Source organism: Tachyglossus aculeatus, chromosome X1, assembly GCF_015852505.1.
Source record: "Tachyglossus aculeatus isolate mTacAcu1 chromosome X1, mTacAcu1.pri, whole genome shotgun sequence".
Taxonomy (NCBI): Eukaryota; Metazoa; Chordata; class Mammalia; order Monotremata; family Tachyglossidae; genus Tachyglossus; species Tachyglossus aculeatus.
In genome coordinates, this window is record NC_052101.1 from 126,885,072 (window position 1) to 126,897,751 (window position 12,680).

The 12,680-nt window shown below is 43.9% G+C and overlaps 1 non-coding gene across 1 annotated transcript; it reads left to right on the forward strand.

Moving 5' to 3' along the window:
• Positions 1 to 9,602: 9,602 nt before the first annotated feature.
• On the forward strand, positions 9,603 to 9,740 carry LOC119920671. Its single transcript, XR_005448402.1, has one exon. It is a non-coding gene; the product is annotated as a small nucleolar RNA SNORA7 (small nucleolar RNA).
• The last annotated feature ends 2,940 nt before the right edge of the window (positions 9,741 to 12,680 follow it).

Sequence of the window (12,680 nt, forward strand, 5' to 3'; positions counted from 1 at the left end):
TATCCTTTGCCCGGTCCCACAGGGCAGGGGAATGACTTGACCTACTGTAAGTGAATGTTACCGCTACACCTAGGAACCGAGAAGCAGCGTGGCTCAGTGGAAAGAGCCACATGTCTGCTGTGTGACCTTGGGCAAGTCACTTAACTTCTCTGAGCCTCAGTTACCTCATCTGTAAAATGGGGATGAAGACTGTGAGCCCCACGTGGGACAACCTGATCACCTTTTATCCCCCCCATGGTAAGCTTCGCACCTAGTAAGGGCTTAACAAATGCCATTATTATTATTATTATTATTATTATTATTATTACATCTAGGCTCCTTAAAATCAATCAATCAATGGCATTCATTGATCACCTCCTAGAGCAGAGCACTGTACTAAACACTTGGGAGAGTTCATGTTAGTAGATAATAACAATAGTGGCATTTATTAAGCACTTACTAGGTGCAAAGCACTGTTTTAAGTGCTGGGGAGGTTACAAGGTGATCAGGTTGTCCCACCTGGGGCTCACAGTCTTAATCTCCATTTTACAGATGAGGTAACTGAGGCACAGAGAAATTAAGTGACTTGCCCGAAGTCACACATCTGACAAGTGGCGGAGCCGGGATTTGAACCCATGACCTCTGACTCCAAAGCCCATGTTCTTTCTACTGAGTCATGCTGCTTCTCTATAATAATAGCAACGATCCCTGCCCTCAAGGAGTTTACAAAGGGGTGACAACCATTGAAATAAATTACAGATAGGGGACATAGGAGGAGAATATGGCCTTACTAAAATCACATCTCCTCCAAGAGGCCTTCCCCGACTAAACCCTCATCTCCTCTAATCCCTTTCCCTTCTGCATTATCAATCATATTTATTGAGCCTTTACTGTGTGCAGAGCACTGTACTAAGCGCTTACAATAAATCAATAAATATGATTGATTGATTAGCACAGTGCTCGGCACACAATAAGCACTCAATAAATGCCATTGGTTGATTGAGGGGGAGGTGGGGCGTAGAGGGAGGGTGAAGCCCATCTGCTCAGCACCCATGGCCACAAACTTACTTCTTCTAGAATTAAAAGTCGCCACCTTGTTCCGAACCCTGCAAAACAGTGTCAGAAAAAGTAAGTCTACGAAACATGCAAGGCTGCTTTTAGGCCTTCGCTGCTTTCATCCTGAAGCAAAGTGCAGATAATGAAGAGTAATTCATTCTAAAAGCTTCTATGGAGTGGCTTTTTTTCGGAGCACTGTTTTAACTTCTAATCTGAAAGGCGCTGGCACTGAGAACATTTTAAAAGCTTGCATCAGATTACCTGAAATTAATTTACTTTTTATAGTTTACTTAATCTAGTATTGATCAAATTAGCATTTGGATTAATGACCTTTTAAATTCAAAGGGGCCTGGCAGTTGCCTAGAAGGCTGGCTGGGATGACAGTTGAGAGACTGTAATAGTCAGGGTGCAGCTTATTTCGTAGATAAATTAATGATTGTGTAAAGCAAAGCAGTGTTGAAAATTAGGCCTTGAAAATGAGATCATCGGGACTAGATCAATAGCAATAAGGAAGATGAGTAGGTATACCCTTTGTCCTCTTGAGATTGGAGTGATCTGTCTTTGCTAGACTGCTCTGTGGAACCTTAAAGGAATCTCACTTGGCAGCTGAAAATATGAAATTGGGAAACATAAATCATACGAAGCCTTGCACATTTTGCTTATGACTCTTATTTCCTTCCATTAGACTGTGCTATCCGTGTTATTGTGTAAACAGAGGTGACAGGAATGCAGTTAACCTAATGTGAGTGAATCCCAGAAATGAGATTTGGGCTACTGATTGCATGTTGAGATGGAAAAAATGCCCCCTCTCAGCATGTCAGGGGGGTCTTCAAGACATGGAAGACATCTCCCAATTCTTTCATACATTCGACTTGAATGAGCACCTACTGCGAGCAGAGCACTGGGCTTGGTGTTTGGGAAAGCACAGGGAGAGTACAAAACATGACCCCTGCCCTCACGAAGTGTACCATCTAATGAGGATTTTCTAATGCAGTGCCACCACTGCCTAACTCAGAAAGAAGAAAACCTGGCTGAGTTAAATGAGTTGGGACTAGAGACTTGAATGGGTGCTAAATTTCACAACTGTACCTGACCCATCCCAGAGGACCACCCACCCTGACTCACCCTAGGGTCACCAGAAGGGTCTCCTAATCCAGTCTGGTCTAAATGTATCTTTGCGGACATCCCTGGTGGATCGGACTGGGAAGCTTGTGGAGAAGCGGTTCTCTCGCTAGCAGGGGAGAGGGAAGAAGAGGGTATTTAATCGCCAGCGGTCTCGGACTCTCCCAAATCCTAAGTGCAGTGCTCTGCACACAGTATGCACGAGCAGGGAATGTCGGTTTACTGTTATACTCTCCTAAGCACTTAGTACAGTACTCTGCACAAAGTAAGCGCTCTCTAAATACAATTGACTGACCTAATAAGTCTTCCTCTACCTTTTTTCTCCCAGGTAAATAATCCTAACTCTTTTAAGGATTTCCATGGGTCCCATAGCCCTGCAGTTTTGGGGTATTTTCGATTTAAGTTGGGGACACACCTGAGTATGCTTGTTTTTTGGGTTTTATTTCAGTCCCAAACTTCAAGCACTTATGCAAATAAATAAATGAAAACAGAATAATCTCCTACAAACATGGAAAGTCTCTGGAATAAGTTCAGACAACTTCTTCAGGCTTCTTTATACATCAAAAAGAGCTTTGCCTAGTGGAAAGAGCGCGGGACTGGGAGTCAGGAGGCCTGGGTTCTTATCCCGGCTCCACCACTTGTCTGCTTTGTGGTCTTGGGCAAGTCATTTTACTTCTCTGTGCCTCAGATACCTCATCTGTAAAATGGGAATTAAGACCGTGAGCCCTGTGTGGGACATGGACTGTGTCCAACCTGATTAGCTTCTATCTACCCAAGCGCTTAGTACAATGTCTGCCACAGAGTAAGTGGTTAACAAATACCACTGAAAAAAAAGCAGAAACAAAACAGAGTACTCCCCAGTGATGCTGGCCAGAAAGAGAGTTGGCGAGAGACAGCTCGGAGCTGGTTAATTCTCGTTCAGCAGCATCATGGTTCAGTTTTTGCACTGCGGCCAAAGAGGCAGCTCGCAGGGTAGTATCTGGAGAGTCAGTGCCATATGTCTAACGAAGTTAATCAAATCGGGACCTAACGGTCATTCGACTGAGGAAATCTCCAGGGCCCCGACTGGCCTGAAGGGTCTTGGCAGCGCTTTGGAAAGGCTCGCGAATGCGAGACGATGAAATGGAGCTGAACGTTTCCCCTCACTGGCCGAGATGGGACGGTGGGTCCGACGCCAGACGAAGAAAGCCACCAATGGGGAAGCACGATCCTTCTTCCTATCCGGCCCCGAGGCTTTTCCGCAAACCTAGTTTCATCTTGGCCCCGGAAACGCCCGTGGCCTTTGGATGGCATCGTCGGGAGCGCCGACAGAGCGAGACGTTGAAAATCCTCAACGACTCCAGAAGTGATCCATCATGCGGTCGGGGTGGGACAAGGTGCGTCCAAAACTCTATATTACCGAGTGAGCAGATGTACAAGGAGCGAAAGGAAAATCAAGGGAAAATGGTTGCCCAGACGACAAGACGTGCCGGCCAACTCTGCAGCAAACTAATCACAGCATGTCCCCAGGGGCCTTTGTATAGCCACAAGCGCAGGCAGAGATGGAGCCCAGCCATCGATCCAGCTGTTGCTCTTGGAACAGGGCAGGCGTTCCAGAGGCTGGCTTCTGTCTCCCTCCAAACAGAACGTGTGTCCGCTCACTACATAAAGTTCACATGAAACAGAACCCAAGGAAAGGTTGTGGCAAAACTAATTACTTGGCGAACACATGCTGAAGATGCTAGGAATTAGACAACCCTTCTGCTATCCATGGATAGTTGGCTGTACCTTACAATCTACCCTGTTGTTTCTGAGTAATTTTCTTTCTGCTCATCTAAGAACAATCTTGCTTGCAAATAGCACCTGGATTATCATTATTTACCGTCTGCCTTAGCAGATTTGACGGGGAGGGAGAAGAGATTGGGACTGTCCCAGACTTTGCAACGAATTCAAGGAAATAGAGCTATTAAGTGGGTGCATTTGAGGTCTAGCTGAGATGCATTCAGCTGAGGGACATGTGTGGGCTGCTCTGCCACTCAAGGGTTGGATTCATCTTCCCAATGGTACTCAGGGAGGGAGGGAAGTGGAAAAGGGGAGCTTAGATTGTGGAATAATAATAATAATGATGGTATTTATTAAATTCTGGTATTTGTTAAGCACTTACTATGTGCCAGGCACTGTATTAAGCTCTGGGGTGGATACAAGCAAAATGGGTTGGACATAGTCCCTGTCCCAAGTGGGGCTCACAGTCTCAATCCCCATTTTCCAGATGAGGGAACTGAGGCCCAGAGAAGTGAAGTCAATCAATCAATCAATTGTATTTATTGAGCGCTTACTGTGTGCAGAACACTGTATTAAGCGCTTGGGAAGTACAAGTTGTCAACATATAGAGACAGTCCCTACCCAACAGTGGGCTCACAGTCTAAAAGTGACTTGTCCAAGGTCATGCAGCAGAAAGCGTAGAAGCTGGAAGAGATTTGGCCTAGTGGAAAGAACACAGGGCTGGTAGTCAGGGTGCTCTGCACATAGTAAGCGCTCAATAAATACGATTGATTGATTGATTCTAGTCCTACTAGTAATTACTGGTCTGCTATAGTGTGGTGAGTCCACAACTGCCTTTTTAGTGACTGTTCGCGATTCCGCGAACAACAACAAGGAAGAGATTTTACAAAGGCCGCGTTGGGCTCTACCTGGGACAGGTGATTGCGGGCCTGAGGGAGACAGAGCATGAAGGGAGGCATGGCCTTCTCTCCCTGCTCTACCTGCTAACAGGAGGGCAGAAGTAGCAGGAAAGCAGCACTCAGAAGCAGTGGGAGGCAGCCACAAGAAGAAGCATCGGCAGAATGGGTTCCATTGACCACAGACTGGTATTGGGTCCTTGGTGGAGTGAGTGAGTGTGTGTAGGTGTCACTCCCTTGCACATTGGTAAGACTAAGTAAAACACTTTCCACAGTAACCTTGGTGATCAGAAGTGTAGTTTGAATTTACTGCGTGTCACCGAGGCGCCCCTGGTCCAGGAAGGTCCTGGTTGATACCAACCGGGGGCTCGCTACCCAAAGGACACCATTCGTTCATTCATTCAATCGTATTTATTGAGCATTTACTGTGTACAGAGCACTGTACGAAGCCCTTGGTAACATATAGAGACGGTCCCTACCCAACAACGGGCTCACAGTCTAGAAGGGGGAGACAGACAACAAAACAAAACAAAACACGTAGATAGGTGAAACAAAACGTGTAGACAGGCAAGTCGCTAAATCACTCGGCCTTGGTTTCCTCATGTGTAAAATGGGAGTGCTGACACCTGCCTCTTCCTCAGGTAATCAATAGGATTGATTGCTTGCATCTACCTCACTGCTTAGTACAGTGCCCGGCAGATAGCAAGCACTTAATACCTTAACTACTATAACAATAATGATAGTATTTATTAAACACTTACTATGTGCCTAGCACTGTTCTAAGCACTGGGGGGATATGAGGTGATCAGGTTGTCCCACGTTGGACTAACAGTCTTAACCCCCATTTTATAGATGAGGGAACTGAGGCACAGAGAGGTGCAGTGACTTGCCCAGAGTCACAGAGCTGACAAATGGCAGAATCGGGATTAAAACCCATGACCTCTGACTCCCAAGCCTGTGATCTTTCCACTGAGCCACGCTGCTTCTCTACTATTATTATTATCATCACTGAGCCCTTAAACTGGTATAATGGAGTTGTTAGACATGATCCGTGCCCTCATGGAGCTTACAATTTAATGGGGACAAAATAAGGTAACTGACACTCCGCTCCTCTGGTGCTAACCTTCTCACGGTGCCTCTATTTTGCCTGTCCCTCCGTCGACCCCCTGGCCCATATTCTGCCTCTGGCCTGGAACGCCCTCCCTCCTCAAATCCGCCAAACAATCATCATCTCCCCCACCACCCCCTGCAACCAATTTAAAGCCCTACTGAAGGCTCACCTCCTCCAAGAAGCCTTCTCAGATTAAGCCCACCTTTTCCTCAGCTCCCCCTGCTTCTGCATCACCTTGACTCACTCCCTTTGCTCTTTCCCCCATCCCAGAGCACTTATGTATATATGTATATATCTATAACTCTATATTGTTGCCTGTTTATGTGTTCTGATGTGCATATATCTATAATTCTATTTATTTATATTGATGCCTGTTTACTTGCTTTGATGTCCGTCTCTCTGCTTCTAGACTGTAACCCCAGTGTGGGCAGGGATTGTCTCTCTCTTTATTGCTGACCTTTACTTTCCAAGCACGCAGTACAGTGCTCTGCACACAGTAAGTGCCCAATAAATACGATTGAATGAAAGAATGAATTACTCTCTCCCCCTTCAAAGGCTTATTGAAGGCATATCTCCTTCAAGAGGCCTTCCCAGACTAAGCCCCAATTTTCCTCATCTCCCCATCCCTTCTCTGTCACCCTGATTTGCTCCCTGTTCTCCCCCCTCCCAGCCCCAAAGCACTCGTATACATATCTGTAATTTTATAAATTGGTACCGATGTCTTTCTCCCCCACTCTAGACTGTAAGCCTGTTGTGGGCAGGGAATGTGACTGTTTATTCGCTGTATTGTCCTTTCCCAATCTCTGAGTACAATGCAGCAATAAACAGTCACATTCCCTGCCCACAACACACAGTAAGTACTCACTACATAGGATTGTGAGCCCACTGTTGGGTAGGGACTTTCTCTATATGTTGCCAACTTGTACTTCCCAAGCGCTTAGTACAGTGCTCTGCGCACAGTAAGCGCTCGATAAATACAATTGATTGATTGATTGATTGAAGGAATGAATGAAAGTAAAAGGATTGGTGTACAAATGCTCTATGGGTGGGGTTGGGGTGAATATCGAAGTGTTTAGGCTATGTGAAATTAAATGCATAGGTGACACAGAAGGGAGGGGAAATGGGCTGGGCAGAGAATATGTCTTGTTCTTCTAATTATACTTTCCCAAGCATTTAGTACAGTGCATTTCACCCAGTGAGTGCTCAATAAGTACTATTACAACTACTGTTCTGGCGGTGCTATTTCTGTGCCCCCTTCTACTGATAGATTAGATGTCATCACCATTGGGCCAATAAGCTCCCCTAGGCAAGGCCTTTGGATTCATTCATTCAATCATATTTATTGAGCGCTTACTGTGTGCAGAGCACTGTACTAAGTGCTTGGGAAGTGTAAGTTGGCAGAATGGTAGGAAAGAATGATAATTTTTTCTTTTCCCCTTATCCCTCTCCTCCTCCCCATCTCCCCTGCCCTACCTCCTTCCCCTCCCCACAGCACTTGTATATATATTTGTACAGCTTTATTACTCGATTTATTTTACTTGTACATATTTACTATTCTATTTATTTTGTTAATGATGTGCATATAGCTTTAATTCTATTTGTTCTGATGACTTTGACACCTGTCTACGTGTTTTGTTTTGTTGTCTGTCTCCCCCTTCTAGACTTTGAGCCCGTTGTTGGGTAGGGACCATCTTTATATGTTGCCAACTTGTACTTCCCAAGTGCTTAGTACAGTGCTCTGCACACAGTAATTGCTCAATAAATATGATTGAATGAATGAATTAATTATGTTAATTAATAATACTAATGTGATTAATTAATGATAATTATACCACCCTCTTTTATTTTTCCAAAGCACTTTCATATTACTCATCTCATTTTATCTTCACAGCATCCCTGGGGAGTAGGAAGAGGCAGGCATTATTATCCCCATTTTACAGATGAGGAAATCAAGGCCCAGATGAGTTAAGTGAGTTGCCCAAAGTTACACAGCAGGTACTAGTGTCCATGTCCTCTGACTCCTGGTTCATGCCCTTTTCTGACTCAATTATCTCTAAGTCCTAGGAGCATAAGTACATTTTTTTGTATCCTTGTGGGGCTGGAAAATCCCGTAATGTAATGTTCTCCTTTGTAGCCCCTGAAGGGAAGTGGGCTTCTCTGAATACATGTCAAACACTCTGCTTAGGTGTCTTTTAGAGAGTTTTTATCTTGCAATTTGTTGGGTCAAAGTCCCTAAGTGACCCGGAAAAGGTACATTTCTTTATTCCAATCAAGATAAAGGAACCGTTTGCCAATTCATTCATTCATTCGATTGTATTTATTGAGCACTTATTGTGTGCAGAGCACTGTACTAAGCGCTTGGGAAGTACAAGTTGGCAACATATAGAGACGGTCCCTACCCAACAGGGGGCTCACAGTCTAGAAGGGGGAAACAGACAGCAAAACAAAACATATAAACCAAAGAAAATAAATAGAATAGATATGTACAAGTAAAATAAATGAATAAATAAACAGAGTAATAAATATGTACAGACATATATACATATACACAGGTGCTGTGGGGAGGGGAAGGAGGTAAGGTGGGGGGAATGGGGGGTAGGGGGAGAGGAACTTATCTGTTGGGAGAAATTTAATGTGTACGTTACATCACATGGAGTGCGTTTATCTGCGCTGTTTTGTCTACACGCGGTATGGGTGGACTTTAGCTTTCTGATACCCACCAGAACACCAGTCTTCAGTTAACACAGATAATGATATAATTTTTATTTTTCAAAGGGAATGTTGATGTTCCTACCGGCTTCCTAAAGATGTTTCGAATGTGGTTGTGAAGTCATTCTCTTTCCAATTAAACAGTGGGGGGATTCAATTACAAGCTGTAGGAAATGCAAAGATGGTGTCAATAAACCAGCAGCGGAAGGCAGGGTGGTTGTCTGGTTTGTAAACATTATCAGCTTGAGTCTTAAAGGTGGATGCTTTGAAACTATGTAACTGATATGCTCCCCGCAGCAGGTAAGATTCGCTGAATACCAGAATTGGCCAAGGCTCTGGCTATTTTTCTTACTGCCTTCAATCGATGGTATTTTTTCGGTGCCTACTCAGTGCAGAGCACTGTACTAGACTATAAGCCCCTTGTGGGCAGGGATTGTCTCTATTGCTGAATTGTACTTTCCAAGTGCTTAGTAGAGTGCTCTGAACATAGTAAGCACTCAATAAATATGACTGAATAATAATGATAATTTTGGTATTTGTTAAGCACTTACTATGTGCCAAGCACCGTTCTAAGCGCTGGGGAAGATCCAAGGTAATCAGGTTGTCCCACATGGGGCTCACAGTCTCAATCCCCATTTGCCGGATGAGGTAACTGAGGCCCAGAGAAGTGAAGTGACTTGCCCAAAGTCACACAGCTGATAAGTGGCGGAACCGGGATTAGAACCCATGACCTCTGACTCCCAAGCCCGCTTCTTCTCTACTAAGTGATTGGGAGAGAACAACGGAGTTACAATCGACAGGATCCCTGCTCTCAAGGACCTTACAGTCTACCAGGGGACCTCCTTCTGGTCATCATTCCAGTTTTTTATGGAAACCGTCAGTTTTGTCCTTAGAAATGGAGGCTGAGATCTGGCCATTGAAGCCTTCTACTCTGTCTACTTTATTATATCGTCCCTAAAGCTTAGGACTTCCTCTCAGGGTCGCACCTGGAGACTTTCCAGTCCTCTACCAGTCTTGACTATGGGAGGGAGAGTCAAGCAGAAGCATATCCATTCCATTCCTAGCTTGGACAGTGGCTAGGGAGCGGAAAGCAATCTGCTACAAATCAAAACTCACCTGTGCTGAAGAGGAGGAGCAAATCATCACAAATTACCCACTTACATACCCCCTCATGTCCATAGGTTGCTGGTGTTTCCAATGGGGGGAGGTTTATCGGTCCTCTCTGCCATCTGGGTCCTTCTGTGATTAATTGTTCTTGTTCCTAATCCTCTTCCCCAACCCAGGAAGCCTCTGCCCCCCAATGTGGTCACTTCCCTGCCCACAGCGAGCTGACGGTCGTGCATTCTCCTCCAAGGTCCCTCTGAACCTGGATCCCTTCGGAGCCAAGGGACTCAGTAGCAGGAGCGGCAGGAGGAGGGAGGCTGGAACGGACATCATCATCATCATCAATCGTATTTATTGAGCGCTTACTATGTGCAGAGCACTGTACTAAGCGCTTGGGAAGTACAAATTGGCAACATATAGAGACGGTGAAAACAGTGAGACAGTGAAAACGCCGGACATAGAGGCCGGTTTCGCAGGGCCTGAGGGCCCCAGGGTGAACGTAAGTAGAGGAAAGTTTGGGAACATCAAAGTTGATTGAATCTGCAACAACAACAGCGTGTAAAAGGAATAGCTCCCAGAACCCATTCTCCTCCGCCACTCAATTCTCCCATTACGCGAAACTTTTTAATATCTATTTCACAAGCCAATTTTCTCCAACTCTAAAATTGAGTAGTTCCATAATAAAATCGTTTCAATAATCTGTTCCAAAATAGGGTAGCGAGATTGTGAATACCCTGGCTATATCTACCTTTATTTCATCTATTATTTCCTTTGTTCACATATAAACTATCATTTCAAAGAAGTTCAGATTGTTTTGTTACTTGTTATATGTCTCTTATTAGGAACTTCAAACTTTACTATTACAGGGAAAATTGGATGGAGAAAATCAATCTATTACAAATTGAATCATTCATTAACTCAATTTTAAAAGGAATAATTCAATTTCACTAAAGGAATTCTTACATTGATATTGCAAAATGAAGGGAGATGTGTAATTAAAAACTGCTGCATTCATATGCACATTTATCTTCTTTTTTCCTCTTTTATCCATTCCTGTAAATTCCTAGAAGATCGTTTAATTAAAATGGGAAAAAAGGACATAACTCAAACCAAGAGTTATTCAAAAGACTTTCGTTCAGCACCGGTTGGGAGAGACTGGTCAGTGATGCAGAGGTTTCTCTGCATAGAAATGGCATCACATTCTGGTTGTGACTTCGGTCTGTGCTTTGCACATAGTAAGCGCTTAACAAATGCCATTATTATTATTATTGTTATTATTATTATTATGTAGTTTCCAGGGTAGAGAGTGTCCTTGGGGAATAGGAGGTACAGATAGAAAATTGGGAGAAGTAGCATGGCCTAGTAGAAAAAGCCCAGGCCTGAGTGTCAGAGGACCTCGGATCTAATCTCAGTTCTGCCTTTTGCCTGCTGTGTGACCTTGGGCAAGTCACCTACCTTTTCTGGGCCTCTGTTTCTCGTCTGCCAAATGTAGATTCAATATTTCTTCTCATTTTCCACAGACTCTGAATTCCATATGAGATAAGGACTGTGTCCTACCTCATGATCTTGTATACCCCAGCACTGAGTACAATGCTTGGCACATAGTAAGTGCCGAAAAAGTCTCTTGTGTTGTACTTTCTCAAGTGCTTAGTACAGTGCTCTGCACTCAGTAAGTGCTCAATACATTCCATTGACTGGTTGATTGATGCTCTTTCCATGAGGCAATGGGGCCAAGTTATTGGGCCTGGGTTCTAATCCGACCTCTGCCGTTTGTCTGCTGTGTGACCTTGAGCAAGTAAGAGCTTAACAAATGCCACGATGATTATTATTAACTTCTCCGTGACTCAGTTACCTCATCTGTTAAATGGGGATTAAGACTGTGAGCCCCACGTGGGACAACCTGATACTCTCGTATCTACTCCAGCGCTTAGAACAGTGCTTGGCACATAGTAAGCGCTTAACAAATACCATTATTATTATTATTATTATCTGGACGATGGGGATTAAAATTGTGAGCCCCATATGGGTCATGGACTGTGTCCAACCTGATTAGCCTGTAGCTATCCCAGCGCTTATTACAGTTGCCTGGCACATAGCAAGTGCTTAACAAATACCAAGAAAAAAAAGAGTCAGGGAAAGAGTGGATGGGACAGACATTTGAATTCATTAGAATGGAAGCTCCTAGTGGGCAAGCATCATATCTTGTGTTTCTGTTATATGTCCCAAGTGCATAGTACAGTGCCATGCATCCAGTGGACTATCAACAAATACCATTATTAATGCTACTGCCATTATACTGGTATTACTAATGCCACTACTACTATTCAATTGTGTTTACTGCGTGCAGAGCACTGTACTAAGCACTTGGGAGAGGATAATATAACAAATTCCCTGTCCACAACTACTACTACTACTACTATACTACTGCTCCAGTTAGTATTACTAGTACTATTAACTATTACTAGTTCTACTGCTACTATTGCATGTGCAATTCCTTTAAATAATTAAGGCCCCAAATGTCCTCGAGTTCAGATATTTTCAATGGACAAGGATATCTTAGCTAGGATACCTGGGTAATGAAGGCCAAAGTGTATTTTTAGGCCACAGTGTCCAAGTAATTTATGGGAGCAGACTCATGCAGAAAGAGGTTGACAATTAATAGCCCTTTTCTCGCCTAGTCTCTGAATTGCCTTTTAATTTCCAAAGTTTACTTCACTTTATTGTAGCTTCACCAATAAATTGTTATATCCCGTCTGGTACCTGTATTTATCGAGGGCTAGTGTCAGCCACTTCCTTTAGCACGGCCTGTCCATGTATTAAAATGCAGATTGCATCGATTTGCTGTGAGAAAGTGCAAAGGAACAGGAAAGGTTTCTAACGATTTTCTCAATTGAACTGCATTGTATCATTTTGGAGATGTTCAAAATGCAAATGAAAACAAA